Source organism: Canis lupus, chromosome 13, assembly GCF_011100685.1.
Source record: "Canis lupus familiaris isolate Mischka breed German Shepherd chromosome 13, alternate assembly UU_Cfam_GSD_1.0, whole genome shotgun sequence".
Lineage (NCBI taxonomy): Eukaryota > Metazoa > Chordata > Mammalia > Carnivora > Canidae > Canis > Canis lupus.
Window position 1 is genome coordinate 27,026,608 of NC_049234.1, and position 14,940 is coordinate 27,041,547.

Below are 14,940 nucleotides of genomic sequence, written 5' to 3' on the forward strand. Positions count from 1 at the left end.
AGGGTTAACGCTTAACTGACTGAGTCACCCAGGCACCTCAAATTCTATGTATTTCTTAAAAATTACATAAAACAATGACATCAAAATATTCAAGCTTTAATCAATGACTATTCCACTATAGCTAACATTCACTGAGTGCTTAACCACAGGCGGGCACTTGACAAGCATTTTACATGCATTTAATCCTCAATACCACTTTCTGAATCGGAAATTATTTTTATTGCTTTCCTGATAAAACGGAAATTTAAGAAAGCTAAATCTACCACACTTGTGGTAAGAGATAAGAATTGAGCCAAGACTCAAAAATGATTCAGAACTAAATCCAAAGCCCCTTCTCTTAAAGCCACTTGGTTTTTCTGCATTCCTCTCCTACTCTTAAATATGTATAATTTTTCATAAATTATTAATTTAGTATTAACTTTTTGGCTTGAACACTACTTTCAGATTCCCTGAGAAATGTATTGGCCAGATTAGATAAATAAGAGCAAGAAGAAGCAAAAAAAGGATAAACTTGTGGGATCAGAGAAGAGACTTGAGCTGGTGCTGAAGGGCATTTTGGCAGATGCTGTCACATGCCTACCCAGTGCCCAGAGCACCTTCCTTCTTTGCCAAAAGAACCTGTGATGTGCTCACTTCTGGATGATTAACCATTATCATCTTCTGTTCTATTTTCCTTCTAGCTATGGTTCAAATTTTAGAAGAAGCTTCTGAGGCTTCCAGAAAAGATTTTATTTTCCTGAAAAGAAAGTCATGACTGCTGCTTTCCATCATCTTTTTAAAAAGATTTTATTTATTTATTTGAGAGAGAGAGAGAGAGAGAGCAGGAGTGGGAGAAGGGGTTGGCGGAGAGGGACAAGCTAACTCCACACTGAGTACAGAGTCCAAATTGGGGCTCGACCTCATGACCCTGAGATCATGGCCTCAGCCAAAACCAAGAGTCAGATGTTTAACCAACTGAGCCATCCAAGTACCCCCTTGTCCACCACCTTAACTTGAACATAGAAATGATGTCTAGAGCTGCATTAAACACCTGAGTCTGTTAGAGAAGAGCCAAGTAAAACATAATTGAACCTTGACATAACTGGACCCTTGAACTAGCACTACCTCTCAAGTTTCTTGTTAGATGAAAACCACTATTAATCAAAGTTCTTGTTGCTTGGATCCAAAGACATTTCTACCTGATAAAGTTATACCAGCTGTGGCTAAATACAGAGATGGAGGTATTAGTATGAGACTTCATAGTAAATGCAACAAAAGATTTGTACCAACTTTAGTATTTAATGAGTTTTGTTTTGTTTGTTTTTCCTGCCACTTTCAAGTGGTTTTTCTAGGTATGGTGCAATGTCCCTCAAGAGATGAAAGTTAGCTCCTTAAATGACCCAATAGAAGCCAGATCCAGCTTCATAGTTTGAAGACTAAACTATGCCATAAAATAACACATAGCTAAATACTTCAGAGCACTGAATGATAGCAGAACCAACCAAGGGCTTTGTGGAAAACTGACTCTGGCTCTTCATATGGGTCTAATTCACTGCCCCTTGGTACCTCAGCATGTAATAGGCACAATAAAGTTTCAATGCAATAGACCCAGCTCATAAAGTTTCCATTTCCACCAGGACTTTTCCTAATGTAAAACTGGACACCCCAGCAACACATTCACTGTCTGCAAGTGTTAAAACTGTGGTTAAAGCTGAATATTAACAGCATTTCACACTTGTGCTGTCATCTGGATTATATAACAATGTGCAGAGTTTATAAACAGCAACTGCTCATTTTTGTGGTTGGCTTTTTACTGGATGTGCCCAAGAGCCATCTGACTAAATAAGTTGGAAGCAATGAGATTGAGCATAAGGGAGCACTGACATTTTTTGGCACATGCAAAACCAAGTCCTACAGAAACTCACAAAAGAGAAGCCTACTAGAAAAGTCTTTATACCCCTGAGCAATAGTCAAAATACCACAGAAATATAAATGTGAGTTTTCTTGTAGATTGACTCTGCCTTCTGAGAGCATCTCATACATGTTCTACTATACCATTTTGCTTCAAGAATACTGTTGCACCATAATACTAAAATATTGGATAATGGTGTTGTCTAAAGGTAAGTCACTTTTAGAAGGTAGATATTGAGTAATAAAAGTACCTGTCAAAAAAAATCATTGTTGTATGTATTGATTCCCAAGAACAAAGCATTTTACTTTTGCCTCACAGATGACCTATTATTATTTCATGGAATGATGGAATATCTTTAGAAATATTTTTGTAATACTAGCTCTGAGAATTGAAGGGAATGTAATTTCCTAAGACTATGTCCCAGAGACAATTTAGGGAATTTGAAAGGCAAAAATAATCCACTCAGGGAGATGAGAAAAGATGAGTAAAGTTACCAAATATTGTACACGGATAACATCTTTAGGGAAGAACAAGTAGAAGTAGAGAGTTAGATATGTATGACTGAAGGGTCCTATATGCTACTGAAGATACTGTTCTGATATAAATATACAGTTGGCTCTTGAACAATGTGGGGCTAGGGGTACCCCTCCAACCCACATCACTAAAAATCCAGGTATAACCTTTGACTCCCCCTAAATTGTATTAATAGCCTACTAGTGACTGGAAGTCTTGCTGATAACATGAACAGTAGATTGACAGATACTCTGTTTGCTCTATGTATTATATATTGTATTCATATAATAAAGAAAGCTAGAGAAAGGAAAATGTTATTAAGAAAATCATAAAGGAATTATATTTACAATACTATATCGCATTTAGCAAGAATAATCCACATATAAGTGGACCAGTGCAGTTCAAATGTATGTTGTTCAAGGGTCTTCCTGCAAAACATATATATTTAAATGTATTGATGCATCAATAAGCAAATATTCACTCAACATCTAATGACTACATTAGAATTTGTGAGAAGAAGCCTGTAAAGGTGCTTCCATCGTTGCTTTTGGCCTGTGGGTCTTCTGATACAACTGTGGAGTCAAGGTGCAAAGTCATAAAAAGACATAAGCAACAGAAGCCACTCAAAAGATGTTCTGTTAGATCGTGGGATAAAAGGCAAATGCAATGATTTAACTTATAAATGTTAATCAAGCTTTATTGGATAAATCTGAATAGCATTTAGTTCTGGGGTTAGAATGAAAAATAAGACCTGGCCAACCTCGGGGCATTCACAGCATGCTATGGAGAAAGTCTTGCTGCTTTACTTAGATCCTTGGGTTGCAATCTTTTTATGTCCATTCCCTGCATCAAGTCTTATACATAACTCATGGTTTCAAGGTTTCAGCTTCCTCATAACATTTATTTATCCTGCCCTCTCACAATTCTGACTCCGTATGAATAGCCTAGCCCAAACCCCAATATGTCCTCCAACCTGATTCTACCTCACAGCTTCCCCTATACATCACTTTCAAAACTTTAAGCTGCTCCCCACCTAACTTATCCCCTCCATGTTGCCTGCATCAAATTCCAAAGAGAGGACACTTACTGAATACAACCATGTTTTCAGGACAGGACATACTTCGGGGTACTTATATCCTGTAGGTTAACACTCCCTGCTTTCAAGGACTCTGGCTGGTCCAATACCATGACATACGGTTAGTACAAATGTGGGGTTTAAGGGACCAGCAGGATTTCCAGGTAGTTGAAAGCTCAGGAGTTGGCGAACTTTCTGTAAAGGGCCAGACAGTAAATATTTTAGGTTTCACAGACCAAGAAACAATATTTGGGATACTTATTTAACAACTTATATCACTTAAATGACAATTTATGTAACGTAGAGTACTATATAACAATCATTTAAAAACATAACCATTTTTAGCTGTCAGAGTACAGGCCATAAAAATCAAATAGGCCAGATTCGGCCCATGAGCTATCATTTGCCAAACCCTGGTCTACCTTAAGATGTGGTATTGGAATACACATATTTTACTTCTCAATATATAAATCATTCTTTCAGGGGTGATAGGTAGCCTTATTGAGCTCCACCATTCACAGAGTCCAGGCTTGCCTTCTCTACTTGGGTTGTACTTGCTATCAAATGGAATTAGGTGACTGGGTTCACCCAGAAGCTGATCCTGAGACAAGGATTTGAGAGCAAGTAGTTTATTTAAGAGGCAATACTAGTGGATACTCGTAGGGAAATGGCGAAGTCATTGAAGAAAGAAGGCAGTTTCTAAAGGGTGTACTGGTAAGCCAGTTACGACTATGGCGACCTAGAGCTTAGTTCTCCTGGGAACTCTAGTAGGAGTCAGCACAAAATTCACACCTCAGAGTCTTCTCCTTCAGGGTGAGGGAGCTGGGGGTACTCATTCACCATCTCCCATCAGCCACTGGTTGGGGAACTCCCAATATTATTTCTCGAATACATCTAGCCTTCCCGATATTCAGACAATCAAGAGCTTCGCTAAAAAGATTTATAATTTCTATTTAGGAGTGATGTAAAAAGGATAGGACAAAATGATTTGCATGAATGAGACTGTGTTTTTCAATAAAACATCTCATTTTCTACCTATTTGCCCAACCTACATTTGATTCCAAAAAGCATACACTTGCATAAAACACCCCCATCATTAACTACCATCTAAGCAGGGTGAGGAGCTCTATTATTTAATCTGCTGGGTAATCTTGTTAAGCTTCTGCCCCCAAGGTTTCTTTTTCTTTCTTTCTTTCTTTCTTTCTTTCTTTTTTTCTTTCTTTCTTTCTTTCTTTCTTTCTTTCTTTCTTTCTTTCTTTCTTCTTTCTTTCTTTCTTTCTTTCTTTCTTTCTTTCTTTCTTTCTTTTTCTTTATTACAGTTTTCATCTTGTTTTCTCTCCTAGAAAATGGGTTAATATCTCCCTGAGAAATCCACCTTGTTTTCCTGGGGACGAAAAGTGATATTAAAAACCACGTGCATAAATCTGGCACATTGTAGACACCCAAGAAATGTTATTCTACTTTTTTCTTCCCGCCCACTTATCCTAGAGGACGTCTATTATTTTCCTACCCCATCCGTGATTAGGAATCCTTTTGTCAACCAGAGGCTAGAAATCTTGCACTGATTGGAATATGGCAGCCATTCAACATCTCCCCTGTCTGCTCTCACTAAATTCATCTGACCCAATGGGAATGGAGAATCTCAGACTGCTCCATGGGTCACTCTGGAAAATTCTAAATTGAAACTTTCTTGAGAAAAGAGACATTACCTCAGAACTTCCACATGCAGCTATTATGGCGTTTCTGTTTATATGAATGGATATTTTCACCAGATATTGGAAAAATGCTAAAGCTCGAATCCAGTGCAATAAAGGCAACCCACTTAGCCGTTAGCTCATGGGATAATGAAAAATATAGTTGAAATTAGACAAATGCTCCACCAGGAATTATGGCCAGGATAAATTATCATTTCAAGAAAAAAAGATAAAGAAACAACAGATTGCTGTCACTTTTCCTTCTTGCCAGTGTCTTTGAAAGATAGACTAAAAGTCTCGGATGAATACCTTAAACTCCAAATGACCATGAGAGATTAAGGAAGCCTCATGCCTTTGCTGATTGGATGGATAAATGAATATTCAAGGGTTTTTTTTTTCTTCTGTGAATAAATCAGTGGAATAGTAACGGAGGAGGGCTTCAGAATGCTTCTGAAGGGTAGGCACTTGAAGAAAACAATGAGCAATTAGAAGTGAAGTTTGGGGAGAGGATATTTTTGGTTAAAAGGAAAGTACAGAGAAAGGCATAGAAAGAACAAAAAAGGACCATTCATCTCCCATGTGAAGAACCGTCTCCTCACTTTCACATTCCAGCTGGAAGAAGCAGGAGTTTTTTTTTCCCAAATAGAAATCATAAAACTAAAAAATGAAAAGTTCTTCAATCTTGTTTCTAATAACATTTTCTTATTTATTAATGTATTATTCATTTCTCTCTAAAGAATATTTACTTTGGATAAAAATAATGAGCCTATACTTGATTTTATTTTTTTTTAAACTAGCATAATTCCATAACCTAATACAACTTTTATTTTCCATATGTCTCCACTGCTCTTGTCCAGATAAATTCACATTCATATAATTATTACCAGAGTGTAGATGCTATTTGATATTCCTTTTAGACATTATTTTGTAAATGCTTTACCACTACTATATTTAATTGTTCATAACATTCCATTCAATGAAGAAACCATAATTTAGTTGGATCGCTTGAATGTTTCAATGTTTTTGTTACTGTACAGAAATTTGCAAAGAATATCTCTATTAATATGGCCTTTTATTTCACTTAGTTTCTTTCTTGAGGATGAATTCTCATGAGTGGCATTATTAGATCAAAGGATATTATCTTTATTGTGGTTCTTGATACATATTGCTAATTGTAGCCACAAAACAATTACAAGCTATGCACCATCCAGTAGTACATTAGCATTCTAATTTCACTGAGCTCTGTGAGCATTGGGTACTATTATTTTTTTTAATTATTGAAAAATTTAGCAGGTATACAAATGATCTGAAGAATCTTAACTTTAATGAACTATTCCCCTACTACTAATTAAGTCTACACATGAATTGTGGTGATTACTTATTTAACAAATATTTGTTGAACACTGGTTTTGTTCTCACTCCATGCATCAAGAACAGGGTGGAAAGACAGGCATAAGGAGAGAGATGACCAGAGCTCTGGACACATAAGGCCTCTGGGCCCTGATTAGGATTCTGACTTTAATTTCAGTGCTGTGGGGAGCCACTGTAAGGGAATAAATGATTTCATGTGATCCCTCTCCATCAAGCACTTTAAAAAATCTTAATGAAGAGATTAGAATCAAAGGCTGGCCTCCAACCCCCAAGAAGCTTGCCTCTAGCCCCGTCCCTACCACTGTGCAGAGACCACAACACCATGACCAATCCTTGCAGAGAGCACTCTCCATCTCAAAACAGAAAGAAAGGAGGGCACCAAGGGGCCCCCTACCCCTGAAGCAGTGCTAGGAGCTCTATATATCCAACCTCATTTTATTCTAACAAGACTCTTGTAAAGCCAGTCCCATTTTTACAAATGAGGAAAACTAAGGCTTGCTATACTCATTTTGGGAAGACCTTCTGTTTATCTTTCTTATTAAGGGAAAGAAATTTAGAAGCCATAGCATTCTCAAGGAGCTCTGATAGAATTAGAACCATTTTTACCCTGCCTTACCCATTTTTAAAATCTCCAGGGTATCTTCATTATTTCCACCTTGTGGATGGACACCAGGGTACTCCATGCCTCACAAAACGGGCCCACTGGGTGAACTGGTCACCACCTACACTCTTTACCCATCTCATGTGCATTTAGAACTTCCAAAAGAGGTTGCCTGGATCTAAGAAGAGTAAATTCACAGAACTAGGAATATGTGAAATTGGAGATCCAAATCTATATTGTCTCTTATGATTTCAAACAAGCCCCCTCCACTCCCTGGATCTCAATTCCTCAAATATGCCAGGCAAGGACAGGGAGATAAACCAGAGGACCTCCAGGGATCACTCCTGTTTTAATGATCTATAACAAAACTCTCCCAGTGGTCTGCACACAACCAGGAAGGAACAAGGCTGAGAGCTATTTCTCCCCAGAAATGTGATTCTATAGTTTCAGTTTCCTGGAACAACTGAAGAGTGTGGTAATAGAATCCATGGAGAGAGACTTTCTGTGGCTAATATTCCAAAGCTTTCTAAGTGCAGTAATAAACAGAGCACATCTTGGTGACACAGAAATTATGAGGCAGAGACCATAATAATAACTCATGTCTGCTTCTATTCACCAGAATAGACAAGAGACGCTTCCACTCCCAAGACATCAGAGCAAGAGAAAAAGAAATAATTCCATTAGTTGCCGCCACATGTATTTTGCTTTATGCTACTTTTTTTCCCTGCCACCCACTAAAGGGAAACCCAATCATCTGCAGAAGGTGCCTTATGTCTAGGAATAAGTGGTGGTTAATTAACTGAATCACATGAAGCTAGACATCATGTTTTCCATGCTGGAAAGCAAAGCTTCTGTTTACTAGGCATCTTTGGTTTGCAGCAATATACAACCCATAACTGGAATACAATTTTGAATACGTCATGCTGGCAAAAGATTCCCCAAATTCTGAAAGTTTCAGGAAAACTAGGTGATCGCATTAGACAAACTTACTTTCTCATCTCTTCCATCTCAGCATTCCTGTCCCTGAAATAATTCTTGGGAGATTTTTATCTAACTTCTGCTGATTACACCAACAGACATGGAACTTGGCTACTTTACTATTTTGTGATTCATCCCATTCTATTTTGTGTGACAGTTTCCAATGATCAGAGTGATGTATGCTGTCTTGGTCCTGCTGGAGTCGGGCAGGAAGCATTTATTCTTTGACTGCTTGGCTGTTCAAGGTCATGGGATGAGCCTGACATCTTCTAAGTCTTCTTTTCCCCCTCTGAAGCATGCACAATTCCTGGACCATTCCTGGCTGGACAAATCTCTGATCCTGTCCCCATCACACTCACACTTCCTGAAGGGGTACCCCCTGGCCATCACACACTCTAGCAGAAAACACTCTACAGGGATCCCTGGGTGGCGCAGCGGTTTGGCGCCTGCCTTTGGCCCAGGGCGTGATCCTGGAGACCTGGGATCGAATCCCACGTCGGACTCCCGGTGCATGGAGCCTGCTTCTCCCTCTGCCTGTGTCTCTGCACCTCTCTCTCTCTCTCTGTGACTATCATAAATAAATAAAAATAAAAAAATAAAAAAATAAAGAAAACACTCTACACTTACCACCAATGTGAGCTGTGTCAGTGAAATTTTTGGAATTCTCGCCTCTTGTAATCAGCACACTCCAACTCTCTTAACCTCCCCTCAGCCTGCCTTATCCTTTTTTCAGCACCTGTGGCATGCATTTGGCCTGTGTTCAGTCCTATTGTCAATTCGTGAGCTTTGCTCTCTCTCGAAGGCAGGAGCAGGGATATATTGAGAATCCAATGCTGGTTCACTACTACGTAGAACAGAATAGAGCCTCTTGACAAAATCATAAATCAGCCCAGACTGTATTTTGGACATGCCCTTCCTTTTTGCTGCTCTTGCCTTTCTGGGTCTTCTCTACCCCCAACACACCTGCCAAGCTTCTCCCCTAAAGTAACATATTGCCATGGTTGAGAGCTTGGTCTGTGGAGCCAGCCTGCCCAAGGGTCATCTCCCAGCTCTGACATTTGCCAGCTCTGCAGATTTCTGAAACTCACTTAATATCTTTGTGTCTTCATGTATAAAATAATAGTGCCTCCCACACTGTGTTCTTATGAGGATTTAATGATCGAATGTATGTAAACCATTTAGGACAGTGCTTGGCAAATACTGAGTGCTGCCTATACCATAACCCTAGCACGTAATTAGGGACAATAAGGCCTGGGGGAAAGAACACTAAGGGTACACTCGTTACCCAGGCTATAGCAACCTATGCCACCTTAGGATTGTTATGTTCTCTTTCAGATCTTCAATTTTTCCATCTATAAAATGGGGAAATCAAATGTGATGCCTGTGTTCTGTTCTAACGCTTCCACTATTCAAACTATGATTGCCTGTAAGTCTTCGATTGTCTGGGCCGTGGCATGAGTGGGAAAGCATCCCCAGCCTTGCTGGGAAGTGACAAAAGCTGAGCTCTGACTCCTCTTGTAGGGGTGGCTTTTATCATCCAATCAGATAAAATATAAAGGCAAAGGTGTTTTGTAATTATGGAAGACAAATTGGGGAAGACTTCTAAGGACAGTGGCATCTTTTCAGAGCCTCCTTACATCACATCACATATGCAGCCTTCTCACTCCACAAGCTGCTGTCACTGGTAACATAGGGAAGTGATGCTAAAAACAGCCTGGCAGTCAGGGATGAAGGATTGTGTCATTCTGAGGATTGAAATAGAGAAGAGCATCAACTTTTCTTGGAAATACTTGGTTTTGCATGGGCTTTTGAAAAGCCACACAGTAAACACAGGGAAAAGACAATGCACTGTGGCAGAAAGCCAGAGGTCTGGGGCTGCCTCAGCTACAAAACCAACATGGCACTTAATTAACCTTGGCCATTGTCTGAACCAACCAGAGATGCAGCCTCTTACTTGGCCCAATGGGATAAAAATGTTCTCCCTTTACCTCCACACGGCACTGCAGAAGATTGTAAATGTGAAGACATTTTGAAAACAGGGAAGGACCTTGACTCAGTGACACTGAGGTTCCTGATTCTCCAAGGCTAGAATCCCTGTCCTACAATCTCTTCCATCATTTAGTTCCTGAAGCTAGACCAAAAAGATGCAGCCACTCTAAAAGATGAAAGTGCATTTCTTTTCTCTCCCTGCTCAATGCCCTTCAGTGGATCCCTTGACATCTATAGCTCTTTGTACTATTCACTATCGCTTGGTATGTGACTAGTAATACCTTTGATGATCTAACCATCTCATCTCTTCAGCCTCCTCTCTCTCACATCTGCTCTGAAGCCTAAGATCTAGTTGACTGATCTTCTAATTTCTTGAACATTCTTCAACATTTTCTCCCTCTTTATACTATCTCATCTGTTTAGCTGGCTCCTAATTATCCTCCCCAAGTCCCAGCTTTTTACCTATTTAACCCTTTCCCCAAAAATCCACTAAGCTCTGTGCCCCCAAAGCCCCTGTACTTCTTTACCATGGTCCTCACCACCATCAACTGGAATTACAGGTTTAATAGGTTTTCCTCCATCCTGGACTATGTGAATCTTTGTGCAGAGACTAGATACATCACTTTGACTCTCAGTATCCTCAGTGCTTATCAGAAAGATGCATGTATAATCTCACTCAATAAACAAATGATTTGTATGTTAAAGGTAGATAACATCTTTTCTTGGCGTTATATAAAGCCCGTCCCCTCACCAAAACCCAACTCCCTTTCCTATTTGCTTCTTGATATATCCTTCTAATTCTCCTTATTTCCAGGACTCCTCACTGGCTTGAAGAACCATTCTATTTCAACTCTCCTTGTAATAATACTTAACTTCAATACCACTTCTTCCAAGAAGGTTCTCCAACTCAGTTCTCAGGCAATGAGGCATTTATTTCCTCCACCCTGCAACTTCTTTATGTCTACCAAAAAGAATTACTATCTATATTACTTGTTTACACGCCTATACCACTGAAGTCTAAGACCTGAGAGTGTAGAAATTTGTTCGTCTTTGTTTCCCTTCACTTGGTAGTGTCTGAAAGATGAAAATGTCAAGCTTCCCCAAAGATAAGAGACCTACTGATTCTGGAAAGGACTCAGACTACCTGACCCTCATTGATTCTTTCATTCTTTCATTCAACAAATATGTCTTGAGTTTGCTAGGTGATAGAGTCTCGGTGGAAAACAAAAGCCATTCTGTAATCACTTTGAGATAGAAAGCTTATACTTACCACTAATGATATTTTCATTTGTTTGTCTGCCTAAAATTAACTGATACCTTTCTTCTAAAAGACCTCATGAGAATTAGACTTATTTAATTTTGCCAAAGAGTAAGTGAAATCCCACAAAGTACAGGAATTTCATAGTAAAAGGTTAGCTGAAATTAGTGACCACCATGACATTATTCGACTACTTTTTAGTGTCATATTCTTGATTGCATATGCCAACTAGCAACATATGGCATTTATTGAAATAAACTCTATGGTCATCAAGAGTCCATCAGTGATTACTTGGGGGACTGAAATGGGAATGTGGGAAACCCCCAGAGCCACAAGGCTTTCTGCTTCTTCTCGTGGGAAGACTCTGCTAATGGCATTGTTCCTGTCCTCCCTAGCTTGGGCTGCTCATGCAGACTCATCGCAAACTCCTTCTGCTTTAATATCCAGTGATTGAGTACCACACCACCATGATCATGAGAGAGTCAGGAAATAATCTAACACTGAATTGGAAAAGCCATTACCCTCTTTATAGGAATCAAGCAACACTATGAGGGATTGGGTTGCACAGAAGTGGATTTCAGATTACTCACAAAACTTGCTTGAATTAGCCAAACTCGGATTACAGGTTAAATTTCTGAAAAGAAAGAGAATAAGATTTTTGGACTCACTTCTTATAATTCTCTTAACCAAGACAGCTTGTAATTAAATCGGTTTGTGGAATGTGAGAGTACACCATCAGATCACTTTGCTTTAGACACAGGACAACATAATTGAGTCCCTGCAACTAAACAGCATCATCATGTTTAAAATCCTGGCTCAGCCACTTACCAACTGTGGATCTTTGGCAATTTGCTCTATCTCTCTGGGCCTCAGGTCCTATAAAAAGTGAATGGTGATAACAGCCACCAGGCACGGCAATTGAGAAGATTAAATTCTGTTATGGATGTACTGGCGCCTGGAACATAGTGCCAGTTAACATTAGGTCCCTGGCATTCTCTAAATTTGAGTTCTCATTTATAGAAGGTCAATAGGAAATAATCCAAATTGAAAGTCAATTCTACATATTTTGAAGAACTGTGTTATGTAATGTTAAGTAAATACTAGTTCTATCCCTCCCTCATGCCAGTCCCATCTGACTCATTGATTGTTTCTCTGAACCTCAACTCCTTATCTAATAAGGCAGGCATAAGAAGTTTCTCGATGATTATTGTGATGATCTCATGAAGCAGCCCATGTAAAGGACTTAACTGAAAGCCGTGGTGAGTACTAATTAATATTGGCTGTTATGCTGATGGACAGCATTTGTATTAATGTTTCTGATTCCTATCAATTATGCCTGCCTTCTCAAATATAATAAATATGAGTGGCCCTGGCAATGTGAAGCAGTGGGTAAAGATGATTTTTGATCTTCCCAGTGCCAAAAATCAAAATCAAAATATATCAAAATCATATGAATCCATGACCACTTAAACTGCTGTATAGGGGTGCCTGGGTGGCTTAGTCGGTTAAGCATCTGGCTCTTGATTTTGGCTCAGGTTGTGATCTCAGGGGTGTGAGACTGAGCCCTGCACTGGGCTTCACATTCAGTCAGGAGTCTGCTTAACATCTCGTCTCTCCCTCTGCCCCTCCCTCCCTCCTAAAAAACAATGAATAAATAAAAAGCCTATTTGGGTTGCTTTTAAATGGCTGTATATGGTTATAGCCTAGGCAGGCACTTGAGACCCTGGTCCTCAGAGTTCAACTCATTAAACTCAGAGTCCCAGGGTTGGGAGTAAAGAACAGAGGAACTGAGGTTCCTAACCTCCAAGAACTCACATTGTAAAGAAATAAACAGATTAAAACATAATCTCTTTCCCTTTTTTCATCACTTAGGGAAAAAAATTATATCCTCACTGAAAATTGTAAAAGTTGCCATAATCACGGGAAAGGCCCAATTTGTCTGTAGCCACAGTAACAGGTAACCATCAGAACTGCCTTTAAACCTGTTGAATTCATCAACAACTCCTCTCAATGGACCTACTTTGTCAGTCCAATCCATTAGTGACATTCCATTTCCAAGCTCCTGGCTTTGGAAAGACAGCTTATCAGGAACTGATTCTCTCTAAGAAACAAACTTCTGAGTGTCAATCAACAGCAGCCTCCCCTAAGTAACCTTCCTTATGTAGATGTCAGGATACTTAGACCTCTAAAAATCCATGAGCCCCTCAACGACACACTTCCCCACCTTCCCAAACCCTGTAAGATGCACTGCCCTCTCTGTTGGGTTCACCACAACACAGCAGCATACATCTCCCTGATTAGGAGCAATAAATTCAGTGTTTTCTCACAATCTGAGATAGTGTGAGATAGTGAATGATGATCTCCTGATCCTTGACACTACTATGCACTTTATATAAAATTTATTCCAGACAGATTAATATTAAAACACATGAGAGTGTATGTGTGTCAATGACCATAAAAGCACTAGAACAAAACATGTTTTTCTAACTCAGGACTGATCCCATGACCCTGAGATCATGACCTAAGCCGAAATCAAGAGACACCCAGGTGACCCAAATATATATATATATATATATATATATATATATATATATATATATATATAGCTTTACCTATATATATATATAGTTTTACCAAAGCAATGATCTTTTTTTAAAAAATGATTTTATTCACTTATTCATGAGACACAAAGAGAGAAGCAGAAACACAAGCAGAGGGAGAAGCAAGCACATTGCAGGGAGCCTGATGCAGAAATCTATCCCTGGACCAGGATAAAGCCCTGAGCCAAAGGCAAATGCTCAACCACTGAGCCACCCAGGCATCCCCCATAGCAATGGTCTTTTTAAAAAAAAAAATTTTTTTTTGAATGGCACCAAAGGCAGAAACTAAAGCACGATATGCTAGTGGCTGAATTTAAACTTTCATATGGTGAAATGACACAACCGCATCATCAGTGCTAAAATCTACAACACCACCAGTACCGCCACCAACAGAAAACAACATTACCAACAGCAATACCAAACCTAAGAGCACCAGCAGCATCAATTTCCACCATGATCACTGTTCTACACAGAACTAAAAAGCAAAGGACAGAAAGAAGGGAAAATATTTCTAATATATATGATAGCATAAGGATTAATGTTCTCAATAAAGAGAGAGCTCTTAAAAATCAGTAAAGAAACAAACAGAGGTGGATTTAGGAAGGTCAAAGGATACAAAAAGAACCACCAAAAAAAAAAAAAAAAAAAGAAATGCAAATACCAAGAAAAAAGGAAAGAACAAAGTATAACAGATTGAAAAGAAATTTTTATATTAAGAGAGGCATAGAAATGCATATTTTAATAGATGAGCAATGCCTATTTCTTTATCAAAAGTGTTGAGAACATCTATTTTCATATGCATCTGGTGGAAAAGTAAATTGGGCTAATCTTCCTGAAAGGCTATTTGGAAATATAAATTAAATGCCATAAAAGTATATGATTTATATCCTACAATTTTACTTCTAGGAATTTTTCCCAAGCAAATAATCAGAAAACAACTAAGGTATTTTCAAAAATATTTAGTGCAATA

The 14,940-nt window shown here is 38.9% G+C and overlaps 1 long non-coding RNA gene across 19 annotated transcripts in view; it reads right to left on the minus strand.

Moving 5' to 3' along the window:
• The window catches only part of LOC119864794, a 293,914-nt gene that overhangs the window by 160,474 nt on the left and 118,500 nt on the right, over nt 1-14,940 (minus strand). For all 19 annotated transcript variants that reach the window (XR_005368706.1, XR_005368713.1, XR_005368714.1 and 16 more), the window contains one exon: nt 11,961-12,004. This is a non-coding gene — a long non-coding RNA (uncharacterized LOC119864794). The remainder of the gene's footprint in view (nt 1-11,960; nt 12,005-14,940) is intronic.